This window comes from Schistocerca piceifrons, chromosome 1, assembly GCF_021461385.2.
Source record: "Schistocerca piceifrons isolate TAMUIC-IGC-003096 chromosome 1, iqSchPice1.1, whole genome shotgun sequence".
NCBI classification, from domain to species: domain Eukaryota; kingdom Metazoa; phylum Arthropoda; class Insecta; order Orthoptera; family Acrididae; genus Schistocerca; species Schistocerca piceifrons.
The window spans coordinates 1,064,661,569-1,064,683,468 of record NC_060138.1 but is presented as its reverse complement, the minus strand read 5'-3'; the positions used below and the strand labels follow the sequence as shown (position 1 = coordinate 1,064,683,468).

At 40.0% G+C, this 21,900-nt stretch overlaps 1 protein-coding gene across 1 annotated transcript in view; it reads right to left on the bottom strand.

Annotated features, from left to right (window-relative positions):
- The window catches only part of LOC124805312 (UDP-glycosyltransferase UGT5-like), a 71,382-nt gene extending 53,950 nt beyond the window's left edge, over nucleotides 1-17,432 (bottom strand). The window contains exon 1 of the mRNA XM_047265831.1: nucleotides 17,331-17,432. The gene's annotated coding sequence lies outside the window, so the exon portion shown is untranslated. The remainder of the gene's footprint in view (nucleotides 1-17,330) is intronic.
- Between the last annotated feature and the right edge of the window lie 4,468 nt (nucleotides 17,433-21,900).

Sequence of the window (21,900 nt, the reverse complement as noted above, 5' to 3'; positions counted from 1 at the left end):
GGTAACATTCCGTGGAGGCAGTTACTGAACTATGTGGAAAAAAAAGTAAATTAGTTACAAACTATGGTGTGCACATACTTTATTCAACATGTAAACGTCACTAAAGACATTTGAATTTACGTTATGACGTGTTTGATATGCCTGCCATCATTGGTGATGATGTGGTGGAGACAAATAGGGAAATTCTGTATGACCCACTAAAGTTTCAGAACAGTGATGCTGTCGATGACCTCCTGAATGATTTTTTTTTTTGTTTTGAGGTCATTGCTGTACACCTTGTATTTAATATAGCCTCACAAAATGAAGTTACATGTGTTCAGACCTAGACATTATGGCAGCCAATTGAGACCCATGCCAGTGGCCTCTGGGTACTCAAGAGCCAGAATATGGTCCCCAGAGTGCTCCTCCAGGACATCAAACATCTCCTGCTTCGATGTGCTTGAGCTCACTCTTGCTTGAACCCTATCTTGATGAAATCAGGATCACTTTGGATAATGGGGATGAAATCATCTTCCAAAACCTTCACGTACCATTTGGTAGTCCCCGTGCCATCAAGGAATATAACACCGATTATTCCTTGGCTGGACATTGCACATCACAGAGTCACCTGTTGAGGGTGAAGAGACTTCTCGATCACAAAATGTGGATTCTCATCCCCCCAGATGCTCCAGTTTTGCTTATTGATGAACCCATCCACATGAAAGTGGGCTTCATCACCAAACCAAACCATATTCACATCAAAGTCCTGTTCTGCAATTCTGTGGACAATAGTGATGGCAAAACACAGCCACTGTTCCATGGCCCCAGAGCTTAATGGCTGGTGGGTTTGAATTTTGTATGGGACGAGATGCAGGACTTCAACAACACTTTGTCGCAGTGTCTCCCGGTTGATTGCCACCTGTTGTGCAGCTTGTCTGATCGATTTCTTGGGGCTAGTTTGAAACAGCACATGTCTTCTCGATGTTTTCAGGCATTTTCACCCTTTTTGGACAACCAACATTGTCAACACTGTCATTGTGAAAACCACCCATTCTCTCAAACTTGCAAATCAAATTCTTGACAGTTAGCACACTTGGACCGGTTGTTTTCAGCTTGAACTTGGTCGCAAACTTCCTTTGAGCCACATTTTGGCTGTTATTGCTTGCATACCAGACCTTCACAAGTGCTATACGGTCAGGCAAGGTGTACTGTGACATTTTTACTTGCAAATAGCCAACAACAACAACAAAGCACATCCGCATATGCATGTGCATACTAATTCCCATCATGCCCTGCAGCCAACCATGCAATTTGAATGTCCTAATACAAACCGTTCAATAGTTATGGTGATTTTATTTCATGTAGTTCAATAATTGTCACCCTGTATTTAAGTGATTAACATTGCAAGACCACAGGTTAATGTAAGAGTGAGATAAGCCTTTGCAAATATGAAATGCTGGTCTGTTGTGTCACTGTGGTGCCAAATGCTGCTTAAATAGCTGCTGCAGATGCAGTGCGATGCACCAGGGCCATACGCTGAACACAATGGTCTTTCCTCTTGGGAGAACCACATGGTCATCTGGAGCCTGGGCTTCTTGCAACCATACCTTCTTGTCACTACTGCTGCCAGCAATCATTTACAGTGGCTACATTTCTGCCAAGTCTTTCTGTATTATCACATATGGAACATCCAGCTTCTCATAGCCCTATCACAATAGCTTATTCAAACTCGTAATGTTGATAATGGCATCTTTGTCACCCTGAAGGCATTCTTGACTAACGTCAACTCACTGTCCAATCTCAAAGGTAACTCATGATAACGACCGTTACAGCATGTATTTAAAGCAGACCTGAATTGTATCCTTATGGAGGTGCGACTAGTGCCACTCTTTTGTGACTAGCATGAAATTTGAAGAGACATCATCTTTCAGGTACAAGAACATACCTACCAACTTTCGTTTATGTCAAACGCCTCCTTTGGAGTTGCGATTTTTTTCTGTCAGTGTGTTAATAACAATAGTCCATTTTTGATAAATAACATGCCAGGAGAAGCCACTGGTCATAAATGCAGCATTAATGCAATGTAGTTAACTTCCAGTTTTGCAAAACAAATGACAGAGACAATGTCACCAGAAAATATATAAGGAGCTATAACATAGTATCATGGAAGACATAGTAGACTTTGCAGTGCACTAAATGAATTTGTCTGTGCTCATATATGATCCAGCTGAGATATCTGTTTTGGTTATGAGTGTGGTCTATTTCCATTTTCAAGGTAGATATATTTATCAGTATCAGAAGTGTATTACAGGGAAGTTTACTGTGCTTATTTACAATAAACACACTGTGACAGCATTCTGATTTTTCATTTCTTAATAGCAGCTACCCACAATCCTATCAGAAGCCACACTATTAGTTTACTTCATGATAGCATCACTGATGAGAAGGGACAGTGTCAGAAGGCACTACAACATGGAGCAAGTACAAAACTCTAAATGCTTTCTCTCAAGGTTAATTCATTTAATGTTTTCATCAGGTGAGAACCAACAGCCATTAAGTTCTTTAGAAAATGCATTTTAACAATCAGCTGTTTTATTTAACCTATACATCATCTACTGGTTTTGGTCATATGCCACCATCCCTCACTGTAAGGCAAAACAGATCAGTTAAAAACATATCTCGTTTTTCTTTTAAGCTGATTCAACATTAAGGTTGTCACAGTGAAGTCATCCAAACAACTATCATAACTAGTCCTTGAAATACTAAGCTACAGCTTCAAATTGATAATAGATTACACCATTGAAAGGTACAATAAGTTGCAAACTTTTCCTGTTCAGCTTGAACAAAACTAAAAATGTGTGCAAAATGACTTTGTCCCAGATTTCAAGAAACAGTAACACACTATACACTGTTGACCTCAAACGGATTGTATCTATGTCCACTCTTGTCATACGCAGCAAGAATATCAGGAATAGCACCAAAATGTTGACATATTATGGATAATAGACACAGGTAGAAATCTGCAATAATTTCTGCAGATTGAACACTGTGATGACAGATAAATTCGTGTTGCAGTATATTACTCAACAATCAAATATGTAGTGTGGACTCTGCCACTGCTACAGATAGCTACAGATTTGTGACCATGCCCAGATTTACCATTGCCTCAGCTAGTGGTTATAGTGTTACAGCTGCAAATGGAGTTCTCTGTTTGATAGTTTTGTTCTAGTGCTGTTTGAATGACTTACAACAGTGGTAAATTAGAGTTTCTTCTTGCTTTTATTTACACTACTACATAAACTAACATGGATTCTGGGTAACCAAATGTGTGTTGTACTTGTGTTTTTTGTTTTTGAATACAATTCATGAGTCTTCTGGCAACCTCGATCCAATAGCTCATGAGAGCAGGCATAGCGGCTTGCTTTATGAGTATCAACCAACAATACATAGAAAAGTCGCTGTACAGATTCAAAGGAACCATTAGTGACATGGATTTCAATTGTATCCAACATTTAGGGATGAAACAAGAAGAGAACAGAAAGAAAGTTTAGGGGCAGGAGATGAGGTATGGGCAGAAATAAAGCTCTGGGGATGGGTTGTAAGTCATGGTATCTCAGTCGGTCTGCCTTTGTTGGCAGAGAAGTGTGGACAGGTCTGTTTACGTCCTCACCACAGTGCATTCCCTGAAGTTGTTTATGTACTACATCAGCTTTCACAGAATTGAGTTTCTTTTGAAGCAAATGGCCAATTTATATTGGAAATCAATGCTGAAATTCAGCTTTTTGAATGAATATGCACATCCCAAAGTGCTATAACTAGAAAGATTTGAGACCATGTGAAGATACCTTCTTCTGATCTTGTTGGACCATCTCTCAATTGTGAGCAGTGTGGTTTACGTTAAATTACTAACTGATGCTGCAGGTAATGTGAATTTAGAGAAGATGAGGGATGGGTTCAAATTCCAACATTCAGATGGCAACATTGGTCCAGTGACAGTGGATCATACAGGTCTCAGACTCCGGATGATCCACATATTCGAACTCCCATTCAAAGTGCCAGCAAACTATGTGGTGACAGCACTCAGGCCCTACAGAATGATTCACAGCCACGTTGTGAAGCAGTGGACACAATTCACCACCTACCCTCAACTGAATGGAGTGTGGCAGGTATGCATTGAACTCAGTAATCATGCTTCATCCTACCTCTACATCAGCAGATGCAGCCAATCATCAAATATGATGGTCAGCCAAAGACCTGTCTCTAATAACTGGTACAATGGGACATATTCTCTGCCATACATTTCACATGGTTTGCAGAGTTTAGATGCAGATGTAGCTGTAGTTGTAGATATAGGTTGCAGAAAAGAGGGCCATATTCTTTCAGAGTTTCCACAGTGATGGATTGTCCAGCTCCAGCCTACAGATCTGATGGCTTTCATCACCCTAACTTCTTTACATTTCAAATACGTAGTATGTGGATCCCCAATCAGATGCATGGGCCTGACCACCCACAGGAACTTTCGCAACTAGCAATGTCAAGACAGGACAAGGAGGGGCAGCCAATGCCTAACACAGACACCCCTCATGCCCCACTGGATCTAGAAGGAGGTGAAAAGAAGTTCCATGTGGTGGTATGGAAGTTGATGTGATGTATGTGCCCACAACTGCCTCTGTACCAGGACATCAGGACTCACTCACATCATCTGACACAGACACACACTCTCAGAAACAGCAGTCCCCAAAGAGACATAAGAAGCTAAAGATGACATCAGCCAGTGTACCCATGACATTGTCACTAGCTGATGCGATCTCTCACCACCACGATGCAATTCCAATGGAAGACTCAGTGGTGGATTCTGACACGTGTTCTTTCACCGGGCCATTAACTTATTTGCTCTTGTTGAACTTGCAGTGTTTGATTGCCAACCAACCTAACAAACAACACCCTGTGTCACGAGAAGTATCCTTGTAGCCATTATGATCCACTGGGGAGTCTTCTGAAGATATTACCACTCACTTGATGGCTTGGGCAGATGACATAGTCCCCAGATCTTTGGCTGGGGATGCCCAGGCAACTACTGCCTAGGCACTGCAGGAATGAGAGAATGTGTTGCGCAGCAATGAGGCAGCTTGTCTTGGTTGATCTGCTGCAGTTACACCTCCTCACACTGTTATGGATGCCCCCCCCCCCCCACCAGCCTGAGGACCAGTTGCAAGCCTACAAGATTGTCTCCATCAATCTCAGCATGATCAGCACATGTATAAAACATTGAGTGCTGTGCGACATTCTCAGAGTGGAAGACATGGATGTTGTTATCCTGCAGGAAGTTTTCTGAGGCCTTACCAGACTTCTATGGGTTTATTGCTTACATCACTCCAGCTGCTACAGAAGGCAGTGGAATGGCCGCCCTTGCACAAGATGGAATAGAGGTAACCAATGTCATGTATTTGCCATAATCACAGGGACTGGCGATAATTATGCAGGGGACTCGAGTTGTTAATGGCTGTGCTCCTTCTGGGACTGATAAAAGGTGGGACCGATCGCGTTTTGTATGCGAAGAAATTATGCCTCTCTTCTTGGAGCACTATAATCATGTCACTTTGGCAGAGACATTAATAGTGTGCTCTCTCAGGAAGACCAGCAATCAAACTACAATCCATGCCTCAAACTGCATTGGTACAACACCTGTGTCTTACTTATACATGGGAGGTGTTACATGGTGATTGTCCTGCCTTACTTACGTGACTAGTCATTCTGCCAGCAGACTCAATCACATCTATGTCTCCTCTGACCTTGAGACAGAAATTCTAGGGGTGGAGTGCTGGCTCACAGCTTTCTTGGACCATAGAGCTTACATCTGCATGTTCAACCTCTGGAGGCAGATGATGTGGAGAAGTCGAGGGTTATGGAAATTGAATGTGGATGTCATGTGAATGTGTGGTATCTGTCACTGCTTCTATGGTGACTGGAATGTGCCACACCAACTTTACAATGTGTGTTGGTTGATTATGTTAGGGAAAGATTGCTCTGGCACTGACGTAATTCTAGGAATGGAATGCTGGCTCACAGCTCTCTCAGACCTTAGAGCATACATCTGCATGGTCAATCTGTGGAGGCAGAGGGTGAGGAGAAGTCGAGGGTTATGGAAACTGATGACAAACATGATGAAAAGTGGTAAATGCTCTGGATCTCCCTGATGGTACAAGGATGACAACCCAGGCTGACATCACCCTGCATTCATCAAGAACTCTCACCAACTATATCAGGAGGTGCACCACAAAGTGTGGCCTTGGTAGCAGTCCATCTGACCCTCAGTGGCACATGTGATGATATGACATTGGCATCCCTTTTGGAGGAGATAACGAGCAATGATGTTGTGGAAACACCAGGACCAAATGGTTTTCATTGGAAATCTGCTGGACCTTTAAGGATATGATGGCCACTTGGCAGAAGCAGATGTACCAGAAATGCTCTCAGTAGCGGTTCCCATTCCACTGGCTTTCATGTTAAGGTCTCGTTATTCTAGTGCCCATATCAGCTGGAGGCACATGGATTGAACATTACTGCACAATCACCCTCTTCAACCACCCTCTTCAACTGTTATTTCAAGGTCTTCAGCAGAACCTTGGCAATGTGTCTTAAATGAGTATTGCACCCAGTTATTTCATTGGAACAAACATCTTTTGGGGAACAGGACAGCAATACTCAGACAGCCCCTAGCGACTGTCAAGATGTGATCACCCTTGCATCTACATGAAGGTTGTGTGGTGCCCTCAGCTCCATGGACTTTGACAGCACATTTGATAACATGATCCATTCTTACTTGGCTGTTGTGATGGATCATATGGCCTACTGAGTCGCCTATACCCACATGATCATGTGCATTCTCTGCAGTACCTCCTTGAGAGTCACGATTAATGGTGGGGTTGAAGGACATATCTCTATTTTATATTCAGCCCAATAGGGCTGTTCTATCTCAATGATCTTCTATGTAATAGAGATAATGCTGCTTCTACGTGGGCGGAAACGTCTTTTGGGGATCATGCTGAGAAGATACAGTTTCCAATGTCATACTTATGCAGATGATTTAATTTTTTCTGCCCATTCTGAGGAGGAGACCCAGATGCTGCTAGTATGAATCTAGCCATTTGGGAATGCAGCAGGCAGTAACAGCAACACACTCAAGTCACATGCGAAGGAAATCGGCAGAGGGCTCCATGTGGGGAATGTGGTCCCACTGCAGAAAATAAATACACTTTGGCGTTTGTGCATTGTATTTACAAAGGATGTCCACCGTATGACAGTGCTGAACTATAAACACCTTCTACAAGCTCTCCACTTGGGCTACCTCAACTTTAGATATTGTACAAAAGGTCACCTTCATTGACACCCACATGGCATCCCAGGTATCTCATTTGGAGCAGATCCTACCAGTGACCCCAGTGATGGTACAGTGGATCTTGGCAGCCTTAGGTTACTTCATTGGCAATGGACTAATCTTCAAGATACGATATGATGTCTTCACCTTCTCCCTTGCAGTAGAGAACTGGGACTGATCAATATTTGAGCATTTTCAACATCAGGCTCAAAATGTGGATCCATTTTTGACACAGCTTCAACTGTATCCTCATGGCTGAACTGGCACCTCCATACTGACTGCCCCTTATGGCACTCTCTCACATCGCCTGCACTCTCCACATCAAAATGTTCTTCTTTTATTATAGTTATGTGCACACGAATCTTTCCTGTACCAGGACACCTATGCCATGTGATGTGTATGGCCAGCTGATGATGAATTGCCACTGGAATATGGTTGAAAGATATCACCCGGGAGTGACATGGCTTGCAGTGTGGTGAGCAATTCACCAAAAATATTTTACAATGAAGATCCATACCATCTGGTTGCATCATCAACAAAAAAATTCTGAAAAGATGTCAACTGCACACCATTGCTCTAGCTGACTCCCTATTGTGCATGTGGTGTCGTGTGTCTGACATATGGACCTTTTACAAATGTGTGGCATCTAGTTCAGAGGATGCAAGCCCTCTATCTTCAAGTGCCACCCCACGCAACTGAGCCCAAAATGCTCTTTTGTCCAGTCAAGACCTACTTTCCCCAATCAAAGATACAAGCAATTGACTGGACCACAAGACTTTCTGTGCACTACCTTTTTTGGGATGATCTGTAAGATGTACTTGACTTTAGGACTTTCTTACAGGAACAGTAATATCAAATTGCAGTACACATCCATATAATGTCAGACCTTCACTAATTACTTAAACAGTGTATTCAAGTATCCCCCTTCAGCTGGGTAGTACTGGATAAGAAGTTGATTCTGGTGCACGCTAATACGAATCTCAATATGAACAATTGAAGAAAGTATTCTGAGACCAAATGTGACATCTCTCTTGCACAACAGTGAGGTTGCAGAAATTAGTGAAGAACAGTTTTATGAAACGTGTACAGCTTATTTAGAAAAATGGTCAACAAATGTCAATGGATGCTGCTGGACACAGAACCTGAATCCAGCAATGTGGCAAGGACAATAACATTTTTACAAGGCAGAGGATTGTCAGTAAATGATAGTTTATTGTTTGACCAGTTTTCTTTACTCAAGCAGTTCCCTGAATCAGAAATCAGCAAACATAGCGATAACTGTGGTAGTAAAACATGTCAGGAGAAATGGACCTATGTGAAGAACAGTATTCTCAGTTGCTGAATCTGTGTTAATTCATCTTCCATATTCCAGGGGATAATGCAAACGTGGTACAAGTATTCTCTCTCGTGAATGTGCGATGTACTGAGGAACAAAACTGATTTCAAGTAACAATGGCAAAGCAATTATTAAATGTGTTTTCAGTTATCAAATAAGTTGCTCCAAGTTTTATGAAAAGATCATACAGCAGAAAGATCTTCTCTCCAAAGTTCAGAATTCAGATAAATATGAGGCTTAGGATAACAAATTATGTGAACTTTGCACTTCAACATACAGTGTTTCAGTAGACAATTTTTTATCTCGTAGTAATAGTTTCAAATTAAAAAGTTCTTTTGTTACCAGTACTAATAAAATGTTATTACCATTTGAATGTCCTACTTTGTGTATTATTAAATTAATTACAGTGTAAAGTGTTCATTTGTTTATTTATTTTACTAAATCAATTGAATACAGCAGTAATTTGCACAAATATTTCAATTTTATAACGTTAAGAAAAAATGTCCTGAAATGCCCTGGTTTATGATTCACTAATTATGGCGGTTTTTAGTAAATTTTAGAAAAACGTCACGGTTTATTAGCAACAAATTCTCTCAACCCTAAGCTGGAGGGACGGAACAGATAAATGCATGGTTGGTCATCTCTTAGGTAAGTGGCCATTGCTGGGAAATCAGTTTCATACAAGAAAATGTGCCAGCACTCTTGTGAGTCATTGCACTGATGAAAGCGTGGCTAACCCAAATTAAAAAGTCACTTCAGACTGAACAGAATGCATTATTGGAGAAAATTGGAATGAGAAATGAAATGGAGCATTTTTTGTTTAATTGTGCTGCTTAATTGGATCAACCATCAGTGACATTAATGTACAGTCTTGTTTCTCTTTTAAAGGAAGTAATTATAATAACGAAGAAAAAGAAAACATTAGTCCTCCTTAAGTTGCATAAAGTTAAGAAGTTAGGAACTGTTGGGTTCTTTTCTCTGACATTCAATAACAGTATCATAAACTGACAAAAATCAAGTCCATAAATTTTCAAATGTTATGTTTCACTTTCTTACTTGCATTTTTCCTCAGAACATAAGCACCCACTTCTATCTTTTCAACAATTGTTTTTCTTATTGGTACTTCGTCCCATTTTGCCCCATATGGTTCGGGAATGGTCTGTTGGCATGTAACACTTGTATATTCAATTTTCAGTAAAGAAGATTTAAAATTGACCCTATATAAAAGTGACTTTAAAAATCATTAAAATATGTGAGGGAAATATGGTTTAAAAGAGACAATATCAGCAACAATCCAAGTTTTTTGTTACGATAAAAGCTACTTTTTTGTTCGGGTACATAAATAAAGCTGGAAGTTTCCACTACTGTTTGGCACTGTTGTTGGTAATGGAGGTGTGTGGTTTGGGACTGTTAGGGAGTAAGAATGAATGAAAAAAGCGATTTGTTAATTTGAGAAAAAAAATTGAACAGCAGGTGAGACACTTTTTGTGAGACTATGTTTTGGACAGAATACTGGATGAAAATGGTGAAAAGCACTACAGGCAAGCTGTTGGAAGGGGAAGGAGTAGAATGTAGGGAATAGGAGCCCTGTCATTGGAAAATGGGTGTTCTGTTAAATGTGGAAGAATTTATAGAGTTGTGGCTATATTTTGCAGTCGGGTATATGAGGGGGAGAGGATGCTGAAAGTTTTTTGAGGTAGAAGATTTAGATGAGAGGTTTTGGGGGAGGGGGGACAGGGGTTGGAGTGAGTGTGACAGAGCATGAGGGCTGGTAGATTGGTAATCAGAAGTACATTGATTAAGATGTTGTTGTCAAGCTTGTAAAAAATGTTAAAGATCTGTAGCTGTTCAGTGTGGCAGGAGGATTAATAAGTTGATACAGAATTCGAGTGGGAGGGACAGGCAAACAAAGAAGAAAAAGCGAACTGCAAGGCATCTGAAAATTTAGAGTGGCAAAATTTTGGTTTAACTAGAGTTACCAACTCAAAATTATCAAAAGCAGGATGGTGCTTTACAAAAAGCCTGATATCTTTTTAAAAAAGCCTGACAATTTACATAGAATAAATAAATTACTTATATTTGACACAGTGGGGCGACAAACAAGCTCTAATCTCAATATGAGCAGAAAATAATACATTGAAAATCTGCTGTAGTATTAAACAATGGTATTTGATTGTTACAAATGGAATACAATCAGCTTGAGGTAACTCTCAGTATTTTCCAGCGGTGTATTTTTCATCACAATGTTCTACTGAGAAAATTGGACTAAATTAACGTCTTGAAAAATATGGCTTTAAAATTCCTCATAGGACATCCTTGAAATTTGACTAGTAAAATTCCTTTGACAGAATCTATCAACAAATGTTTTGCCCATTGCACAGCTATACGAGAAATAAAACACTTGCAGTAGATGCATTGCTACCAGAAATCGCAAAGAAAAATTGGCACATTTTCAAAATTTCAGAAAATGTTTCGACATCGATAATTTTTCAAACAACGAACGCTACTGTTAATATAGTTCTGAGTTCACGTCCAGTATTGTCAATTTGGGACAATTCTTGATGTTACAAAACTGATCCATCAATTTGGAATCAACTATTTTCACATCTTCGATTTGTAAATACTAGAGATATGGAAGAATGGCCTCAATGCAAAAGTCATTTATGTCTTTAAGCCAGTTGAATTCATCCATTGCCTGCATCCATTTTTTCTGTGTATTCGGTGCAAGTTCCATACAAATAAGATACATTTTTGACGTACGCCTGGCACTCTTTTTCCAATCCAGCGTCTGAAAAGGAATTTAACGCTTGCCTGGTTTTGAGGGGTGTGGATTATTCTTAAGTTCGTTTTTCAGAGAAATTCATAAAGAGAAGACAAATAAAAGATGTTGCAACTAAAATCATTCTATATAAAATTTCTAATTTTTGTAGGCACAGATCTCCTAGCTCCTACGCTGAGAGAGATACAACTGCAGAGTTCTTTCTATCGCTAGTTACGACGATAGCCATTTGGTCGTGGAGTAGTTTGGAAGCTGTTTGTAATTTGCGTCCACAATTTCACAGAAATCTTTCAGTTCCTCTGTGTGAACTGCATAAACATGAAAAACGTTGAACACTTCCGTAACAAAAAGTTCTATATCTAAAAGGGAGAGTCAATTCCTTGTTGCAATGTATTGCGTAATATACGTGCCAGGCATCCAGATCCTATTTTTATTTCGTTTAACTGTCGTTTGAGAGCAGAATACATATTTTTTCTCCCGTGTGAGCACCCATCCTCGAAAAGAATGCACTTAGAAACACAGTCTAATATGTTAGACTGTGCTTAGAAAATAGGAAAGTTATGCTTTCTCGAAGTATCTGTTATATATTCTCGTTTGGACATCTTTGTAAGTCAAAGACTTTTGTTTGAACACCAGTGTCTCGTAACCAAAATACTGAATACAAATGGGAAACATTTTTAATAAACCATAATTACTGATCACCTCTGTGATCCGTGTAGTAGTCGGCTGGCTTCGTGCTGTTCCCCTAATATCTAAAGTCGCGGCTAACACAAGCCACTACAGTACTTTGTACCATAACAATAAGCATCCGATATAAATATTGTGCTGATCCGTGTGCAGAGTTGTGCGTACCATCTTAACAATATTTACAAAAGTGAGCTTAGAAGCCTTATCTGGTCCTCGTAGCGACTCGCCATCAACAATCGTGTTACTTCTGCGGTACATAACCTATTAAACGTTCATTCATTTTATAGGCTGTCAACTCGCCGCTCCGGGACAAATAGGCAGTGCTTGTCTCAGCAGCCAGTGAGCTACGAGCAGAGAGTGAGCATCCTTTGCTGAGGTGCTAAAGGCATAGACCACAAATAATATAGACAAAGCGTGACGTCATTACACTGAAACCAATACCTAAGTCACGTGATTCGGGGCAGGAAGCCGAGTTCCTGTTACCACGCACTGTGCGGAGTGGAGCTGACAGTTTTTCTCATTTATAGTTGAAATCAAGCACTGATTTTAACAATTAAACCATTTGGCTTATTTCTGTGACACCTGTAGTAGTACAGATAAACTAATTTCTCTGAAATTCCTAATATTAATGCAATGGTTAGCATGTTTACATTTGGCCTGGTGAAATGTAGCGACAGTTCTGTTGATTGATTGATTATTGTTGTAGAGACCTCAGAGATCATCTGAGGCATTACAAAAGTCAATATTACATAGTATAAATGTTACACAAATAATTACAAAAACAAGAAAAATATTACACAGTATAAATATTACACAAATAATTATGGTACCTTCACACAAAAACAAAACAGAAATTTCGGGTACAAATTGATATTGCATAGTAAATTTAGCCAATTACAGACTTACTCATATATAGAAGTATATAAAAACTGATCACAAAGTGTAGTCATACCATATTCTTTGGCTCCCTTAAAAATTCATCAGTTTCATAAATGCTGAGCTCAAGAAGAAATTATTTTACTTTTTTTTTCTTTTACCTTTTTTTTTTTTTTTTTTTGAATTGGAAGATCCCTGATATGTTGGGGTATGGCATTAAAAAATTTTATGGACTTGTATAAGAAGCACTTTTGTGTTTTTTTATAGTTACATCAGAAAGAAACTAGGTCCTGCTTGTGTCTCGTGTTATAATTATGTCGCATGTCATACTGTTGATAACTCGGATAGTTTTCCTTAATATGCATTACACACTGTAGTATAATCTGTAATTTTTTAAAGCTTCGCCTACAGTGAGCTCTGGGTGCCAAGCTACATATCAGTCTTATTGCCTTCTTTTGTAGTTTGAAGACATTAGCTGCCTTGCTTTGATGTCCCCACAGTATTGTACCATAGGAAATATGACTGTGTATTAAAGCAAAATAAACCACTTTAAGTACTGGCACATTTAGTCAAAGACGCAGCTTCCTTAGAGCAAATATTCCTTTGCTAATGCTGCTTCCCATTTTTTCTATATGGCTACCACAGGATAATTTTGAATCAATTGAGATTCCAAGGAAATTAGCAACATTTGAGTTCTGCTCAAGTTCAGTATTATTATTCCATGATACATACAGGTCTTGTATTTTTTTTCGATTGACACAAAGGGAATTAGCTTTACACCAATTTTCAACTTTGACAGTGCACTGGTCTGCTTCATATTTCAAGCAACAAAATTACAGTTCTTCAGTGAATAATTGTTTTTGTTGCACTGTGAGTCATTTGGTCCACCGTTTCCACAGGCACAGAAGACAAAATATCAATTTGACAGGCGGCTTACTTTTCTCACAATTCCTCAACAAAACCTGTGAAAGGTTTTGTTATGCTTTTAGAAGAAATGAAATGTTTATATCCATAATGTACAGTTTTTATGCAAAATAAGCGTTTATATTTTACGGCTTTTGCCACAAGATAGTGATGCCAGTATACAAGATTGCCAGTTTACATTAAAAGATCTCCTGAGGGAACTTGGCTGGTTCATTCAACAAGAAATGATTTTGTAGGTGTAATTAAGTCTATATTCATCTTTAATTGTGTATGACGCTGGCAGAAGCAGATTTGACCCACAAAAGACTTTCGTATTGGCATATAAACTCAGCAAAGACCTGCTGGAAGTGTTTTTCAGTGCTGTAATGAGTCGTGGAGGAGCGGAATATGAATCGAGCAGTCTGAAGCTGCTTTCAAGAGATTCTTGGTACACATTCACATTGGCACATCGATCAGTACTTGCATCTGCCCCTAGCCCAAAGTATGGAACTTAGTCATTCAAAGTTTTGACAAAAACATCTACAGTGCGAGGTACAATGGTATTATTTTTGTGACTTCTGTTGAAGTTCATCCACAAAATAGATTTTGTACAACCTCAAATTTTGGAAATAGTTTTTTTTGTTTAATTTGCTTGTACAATCCATCGATTTGTACGAACAATGGTGGAAAACAGTGTGGTAGGCTAGAGTGTCTTCTGTAGCTTGAACGTTTCGCACTACAGGTGTATTTTTTATTGCTCACAAAATCGAGCATTGAGCCAGATGTGGAGCTGGTTTGTACCATCCTGTTAAGTTTTTCATCGTTAAGATGCCTTTCTAAGTCGGTAGCTCCCTTATATTCTACGAGGCGTGTTTTTTAAGTAAGTACCGTCTTGAAATTAAAAAAAAAGACGTGCTAAGATATCTCAATATTTTTTTTTTACATGAAAGCCTGTACATTAATCTACTTTTCTACATAATTTCCGTAAATATTGACGAACTTGTCATAACGTTGTACCAGTTTTTGAATACCCTCCTCATAGAAGTCTGCCGCCTGACTTATTAACCACTGCATCACCACTGTTTTGACTTCGTCATCGTCTTGAAGACGCTGACAGCCCAGGTGTTACTTCAAGTGCAGGAACAGATGGTAGTCACTGGGCGCGAGATCGGGGCTGTACGGAGGATGATCTAGAGTTTCCCATCGAAAAGATGTGATGAGATCTTTGGTCTGATTCGCCACACGCGGACGGGCATTGTCTTGCAGCAAAACGATACCCTTGCTCAACTTCCATGGACTGTTGCTTTGATTCTGGTGTGACGTAGGCCACCCATGTTTCATCGCCCGTAACAATTTGGCTTAAGAAATCATCACCGTCGTTGTGGTACCACTCAAGGAAAGTCAATGCACTATCTAAACGTTTGGTTTTGTACACATCCTCCAACATTTTCGGTACCCAACGTGCGCACAATTTTCGGTAATTCAAGTGCTCGGTCACAATGCCATACAAAACATAGGAAAGTCATCCCGCAAGGAGGAAATCGTAAAGCGTCTGTTTTCTCTCACCTTATTGTCCACTTCCTGCACCAAACTTTCATTAACGAGCGAAGGACGCCCACTCCGTTGTTCATTATGCACATTTGTGCGGCCACCTTTAAATGCTCTCACCCACTTTCTTACCATTCTATCACTGATAATGTTTTCTCCGTAAACTGCACAGATCTCACGATGAATATCGATCGCTTTTAGGCCTTTAGCACTAAGAAATCTTATAAGAGCCCGGACTTCACAGTCGGCAGGACACACAATTATCGGAGTCATCTTAAACACTCAGTACACAACGTAAACAAGGAAGAATCAGACTGTAATAGCGTCAGTGCGTAGATTAAGGTACAGGCTTTCATGTAAAAATAAAATTATTGAGATATCTTAGCACGTCTTTTATTAATTTCAAAACCGTACTTACTTTAAAAAACACGCCTCGTATGTTAAAGTAACTATCACACACTGCACAATTAGCTTCACTTTCGTTTCTTCCCAATATAAAGCATTGGTATTTTGTTTTTAGTTTTTCTGAAAACTTTCACTGTCTTTTTCTTCTGCCGTTACTGTCTGACTTAGAAAACAACATACTTCGTATCAGACATTAACTAACTAACAGCTTTTTTTTTTTTTTTAGAGCGTGGAAATATCGAGACAGTACTAGACAAACTAAACATCTCGAGTCAAGATATCGTATAACTATTAACTGTTGTCACTCTGAACATTGTCACCGCATTTCCGAGTGCAGAACTGCTGATATAACCAGCAGGGAAGAAGGAAGATACCTACATACAGAGATTGGAGGTAATCAATTTACAGACGCAACCGCCGGGGGATCCGTCTATGCCCAGAAAGATCGCGATTTTGCAAGTGTGTAGCGGGTTGCCTAGACGCGCTGCTTGAGGCGCATACCTCGGGAAAACTGCAGGGCGACTTCCATAGTCTATCTCTTTAGTGCATTGGCGGGTAGTGCTTCTTATTGGTGTAGGAGTCTAAGAACGTAAAAAGCTTAAGAAATTCGTTTTGTCGTTACGCCAGTCTGCTCATTCCATGTTAACTGATAATCGCGTCATTCCGCATTTTGAAATTTCGTTTTTTACGCACGTTGAGTGTCTTCCTTCTCTATTATTTTTATTGCAGATAACAGCAACTTAAGGTACCTCACAAAACAGACCCGTTATTTCTAACTTCTGATTACAGCTTACATGGAAAATTAGAAACTGAAAACAAAAAGGTAGACATTTAAGCAACTGGTAACCAGGTGTACGGTCAGTAAGGAATTCGTAATAGTCTTGTAGCTAGGCGACGTGCGTCACAGGAATGTTGAAAAGAACTAACAAGCGATTTGAAAATAGAGGTTTCATACTCGACAATGACAAGAGCAGCGGAACTGCTCTATCGAAATCACGGTTATATGATGACATCTGCTTCGTATCCCGTTTTCGAATATAAAAACCGATTACGCTTAATCTAGATTTCGAAAAAGTCAATCATGTGAACACATATGTAAATAAGATTGTCGTGGTACGTCGAGCGAGGAACAAATAACTGAGATTTTCGCGTTCTCTAAATAAACGGAGTTTTTTTATTTTTATTTATTTTTTTTATTGGTACGTGACTATCTGGTCTGTCGACCAGGGACGGTTCAAAGTTGCGTGGGTCACTAATCAACTATATTTAGGCCAATTCATTTCTTAAATGAGTCTTTTTATTTAGCTGTAATATGTGAAGGTAATGTCAAATTAAGTTTCATTTCATTAATTTTCTTACTAACAGAGGCTACTACACACCTTATTCTTGTATCATTATCAGAGCAACGAAATAAGCATTACTCCAGACGCTAAACTTACCCGCCACAAAAGACTCTCCACATCTCCATTTTCGTACCAAGGAAAAAAAAACTTTTGTGTACGAATACGTCTCCATTATAAAATTGAAATAAAATGTCTGGAGCGCTTCAGCTTCAGCACTGGAACTGCTGAAGTGGGCAAGATGCTATTGCCGTTTCACAATGAGAAAAGCAGGATAACAAATGTTGCAGTTTTTACCATAGCTCAAATTACCGGCAAGTTCCCCACCGTTGCAAGCGCTGAATTGCCAATTCGTACACGTTACCTCCAAATTTGTTACAGATTAATACACCTCACATTAAAAATTGCAATGCGCGCGTACCGCTATTACAAAGCTTAGACCTCTGGAAACACCACAATACCGTGACACAGAATGTCGCGACACGTTGGTTGGGAAGCAGTGGAAGCTGGGAACGTAAAACTGCGACATTTGACAGTACGTTACATGAAAACTTTACAGAAATGCGTTGAGACATGGTAGGCAAACATACCGCAAGCGAACACTGTAGGCAAACTCGGCATTAGTGTTATGAACCTGATACAATATCGCAAAACCAGTTTGTTAACTCAACGAATGGCTATCAGAGTTTGAGATTATTCTGGTTACCCTGCTGTTTCGTTGACCAGCGGTGGTGCGAAGGTTCATCAAGAAAACGTTTTTAGGTAAGCAGAGTGAACAATATAAAGCAACTTCGTATTAATGCTCAGCATTTAATAGTGGCACAGAGCATGTAAATAAAAGCCGTGAGCAAGTCTGTAATACGTAACATGTCGTTTAATAAAAAATAAATTACGTCTAATGTGTTCTTCAGACGCTCAAAAATGCACAGTTCAGAACTGCAAAACGTTAATTTTCCTCCACAAACATTAGTAGTGCGGTGTCGGCCTCTTGACACAGCAAGGCCCGCAGCACGTGCGTGTTCTAAAAATAAACTGCCTCTTCTGTCACAAGTAACGGTAACCTACATTGCTATAGAGAGCAGCTCACTGCGTTGGGCTACGTGGCTGGCATTCTGTTTAGGCCCTAGCACCTGTGAAACATGAAGTTGTCTAAGGAATGCACTTTTGTCTTATGCCTGGAAATTATCCTCTGAGCAACAGTTCAGGGCTGGAACACTTAAATGCAGAGAAATATAACAAATACGCAACATGGCAAAATAGGGATGGGGAAAGACGACCGGTTAAAACCGATACCCGTATTTTAGTTCTGAATAACAGGTACGTTTCGGCATTCGTTTGGTCTCAGTTCTAACAGGTGTTTACATTTTGCAAATAATCGAGTAAAAAATCGAAATATTAATTATTCATAGCAGGAGCGTTAAAATATTTCCTTTTTCACATAAATCCTTTTTAAGGAATCATTTTTATTCGTAATATATGGTTTGAAATATTGAGTTACAGGAAATGGGAAAAGCGATCAGTGCCATTTTAATAACAATGCCTACAGACGAGCAAGAATTGGTACGGCTTTGCTGAAACAGTAGTGTCCTTGTTGCCGTGTCGTGGCTAACGTTATGTGCAGGGTATAAAACTTGCATCTGGTCTGTACTGTTGTTTCTCGGTGACGTCGCCGAACATTCGTTGTGTTGCAGATCGGCACCAACCTTAGTCTGGAAATATTTAACGAGGCAACGCAGCAATGAAGTACAACGCTTTATTTGCTTTGAAAGATTAAAGATTTATCTGCCACTTCCATGAAACCATAAGAGGATGGAAATTATGGTAACAGTAATAAAATCAAAACTTAATAATTCATTCATGGTTCACAATAAAATTAGAAAATAGCTGATCTGCTGCCTGTGTCTACATATTATGCTTTTATTCGCTTGTAGCAGCCTATGAAAACGAACAAATTAACACGAAAAACAAAGTTCTTCAACCTCAGTTTTTCACCTTTTAGCACCTCCTATTCGTAACGCCCAAAGAGTGGTATGATCCCTAGTAGCAACATGACTTTTGGCGTAATTTCGAAGAATTAGATGATGATCGTACGGCATTGTTGGCCGGGAGGCCCCATGCGGTGAAGTTCGGCCGCCGTATTGCAAGTTCTTTTTAGTTGACGCCATTCGGCGACTTTGCGCGTCAATGATGATGAAAAACACACAACACCCAGTCATCACGAGGTAGAGAAAATCCCTGACCCCGACGGGAATCGAACCCGGGACCCCGTGCGCAGAAAGTGAGAACGCTACCGCAAGACCACGAGGTGAGAATTAATAGGCGAATACTGGAGATTTTTATAGTATCCAACCACCTACCACTGTCCGAAAATAACAGCGAGTAGTGGACGGACTAAGCTTTTTTTTCTGTCTAATACTTTTATCCTACGAATCTTGAAACTGAAACAGTCAAAATTATCCATTTTTTGTTAGCTTTGTACGTTTATCTCTGGAAATAATAGGCAGAAAAATCGAAAATCTGTTATTTCAGAAACGGGTTATTGTGACCGGTTTTAACAGTCAGATTAAATTGTGTGGAAGAACACCAATATAACCGAAAACCGGTCCGCCATCCCTATGACAAGATGTAGGGACAGTGAATGACGTACCCGGCGTTGAATAAGGAAAAAGAGTTGGAGGGAGGGAGGGATGGCAGCTACATCCGCCAGCTCCCCCTCTGGCACGGACTGGGCTCACTTCGGAATGGAGCGTTAATTCAAAGTTTGTTACTGCACCCCCCCCCCCCCAATCCCCTCTAAATATAACTTGCCGTCGTCCTCACTTTTAACGAGCCACAGACACCTAAAGTTTTAAAAATAATAAGTATTATTTTATTTAAATTATTGTACTTAAATATTTTATGTAATTTGTTTACATCAGTGATCTGTCTCTCACTTCAGCATAACTTCAAAGAATTTGCATTTTAAACAAAAGCATCATCCGAAAGGCATTTGTCCAAAAACTGAGAAGTACCTACGCCATGCAACTGTTGTAAGAACGATAACACCAAAAAACTTTCAAAGCTAATAGCTTCATAATTCAAACAGTATAAAATTTAAGGGTGTTCGCATCACTATCAGTATTTGACTTTGTTTTAGATCTAAAGACTACGGCATTGCATGTATAGATATGGGTCTTTTCCATCTACGTTCGAGAAAGTAAGTTTTTGTGTTACTTTTCCTTTATGGACCGTCTTACCCCTCCTATGCTGCATTCCCTCGACTTCATGTGGTTTGTCAGTTCCACCTGTGGAATAGATAATCGTTTCAGCAAGTTGTCGGCAGCCAGGTACAACCAGCCTGCTTGTGGGCGGCGCCTCCTCTGGCGGGAACGTTTTGTACAGGCAGCCAGGCCACGATCCATTCACGTGGGCTAACCCTCTAAAACGTGAGTGGAAAGAAGCCGCTGTTAAACGAACTATAAGTCTCTCTGTTCAAATTGCTTGCGATTTTCGAAACTATTTGTTTTCGCGATGCTGTAATCTCCGATAGTTAGTTCAACAATTTCGAACTAAATACATGTAAAAACGATTTTAGTAAAATGTTCAGTGGGGGTATGACTCCCATGTCTGTCCCCCCCCCCCCCCCCTCTCCCTGTGGAAGAACATTTATAGCATATTGAGGCGTAGCAAATCACGTTTACCTAGCGCCATTTCGCATGAGTCAGAAACGGCATCTTAAGTTCATGTCACTGAAAACGCATATGGAGCATCACAACGTGCTTGAAAAATGTGAGCCGCGCAGGATTAGCAGAGCGGTCTGAGGCGCTGCAGTCACGGACTGTGCGGCTGGTCCCGGCGGAGGTTCGAGTCCTCCCTTGGGCATGGGTGTGTGTATTTGTCCTTAGGATAATTTAGGTTAAGTAGTGTGTAAGCTTAGGGACTGATGACCTTAGCAGATAAGTCCCATAAGATTTCTTACACGTTTGAACATTTTTTTGAAAAATGTGATGGAAGTTACTGCCAACAATACTTCCTTGAAATTCAAAGGAAGTTTATACTATTTCAATATAAGTTTTATAGAATTGATTTAAGTCTGGTTTTTTCCACGTATCGCATTTTTGAATCGTGTCACTTTTCTGGCGCGGAACGATTTTACGTTAAACCGCCCCCCCCCCCCCCCTGCGACAGAACTACGCTTGTTTCTTCTTAATGTGAAACAAAGGTTCTTTCCAGATTTAAGTCTCGAAAATTTTCTCACTGATGTAGTTGGTATTACAATCGACTAAGAAAACATCGTCGTTTACTCTAGCGAATCTGGGGAGAGCGCGATTATACAAAATTTCTTATTAGCTCAGCCCGCCTCCCGCCTAACCAGAACAAAATCCTGGATTTGATTCAGAGTTACGTGCCTGACAACTAAACACTATGTACAAATGCCATGCAAACAGTACTCGCTCGGACGAACAGATTGTAGGTAGTATGGAATATTACGAAGTGATAGCATTAGTACGTTCGTTGTTGTACGACAGAATACCCTATTATTCTGTGCATATCACGTGATTTGCTATGACATACCATATTGTTGACAAAGCTGTTGCGCTGAATAAAAATTAAATCAATACGAAAATAGCCGATGCGAACATCACTTACCTGCAGTTTACTCTTGAAAATTACAGACATTTTGTTTCTA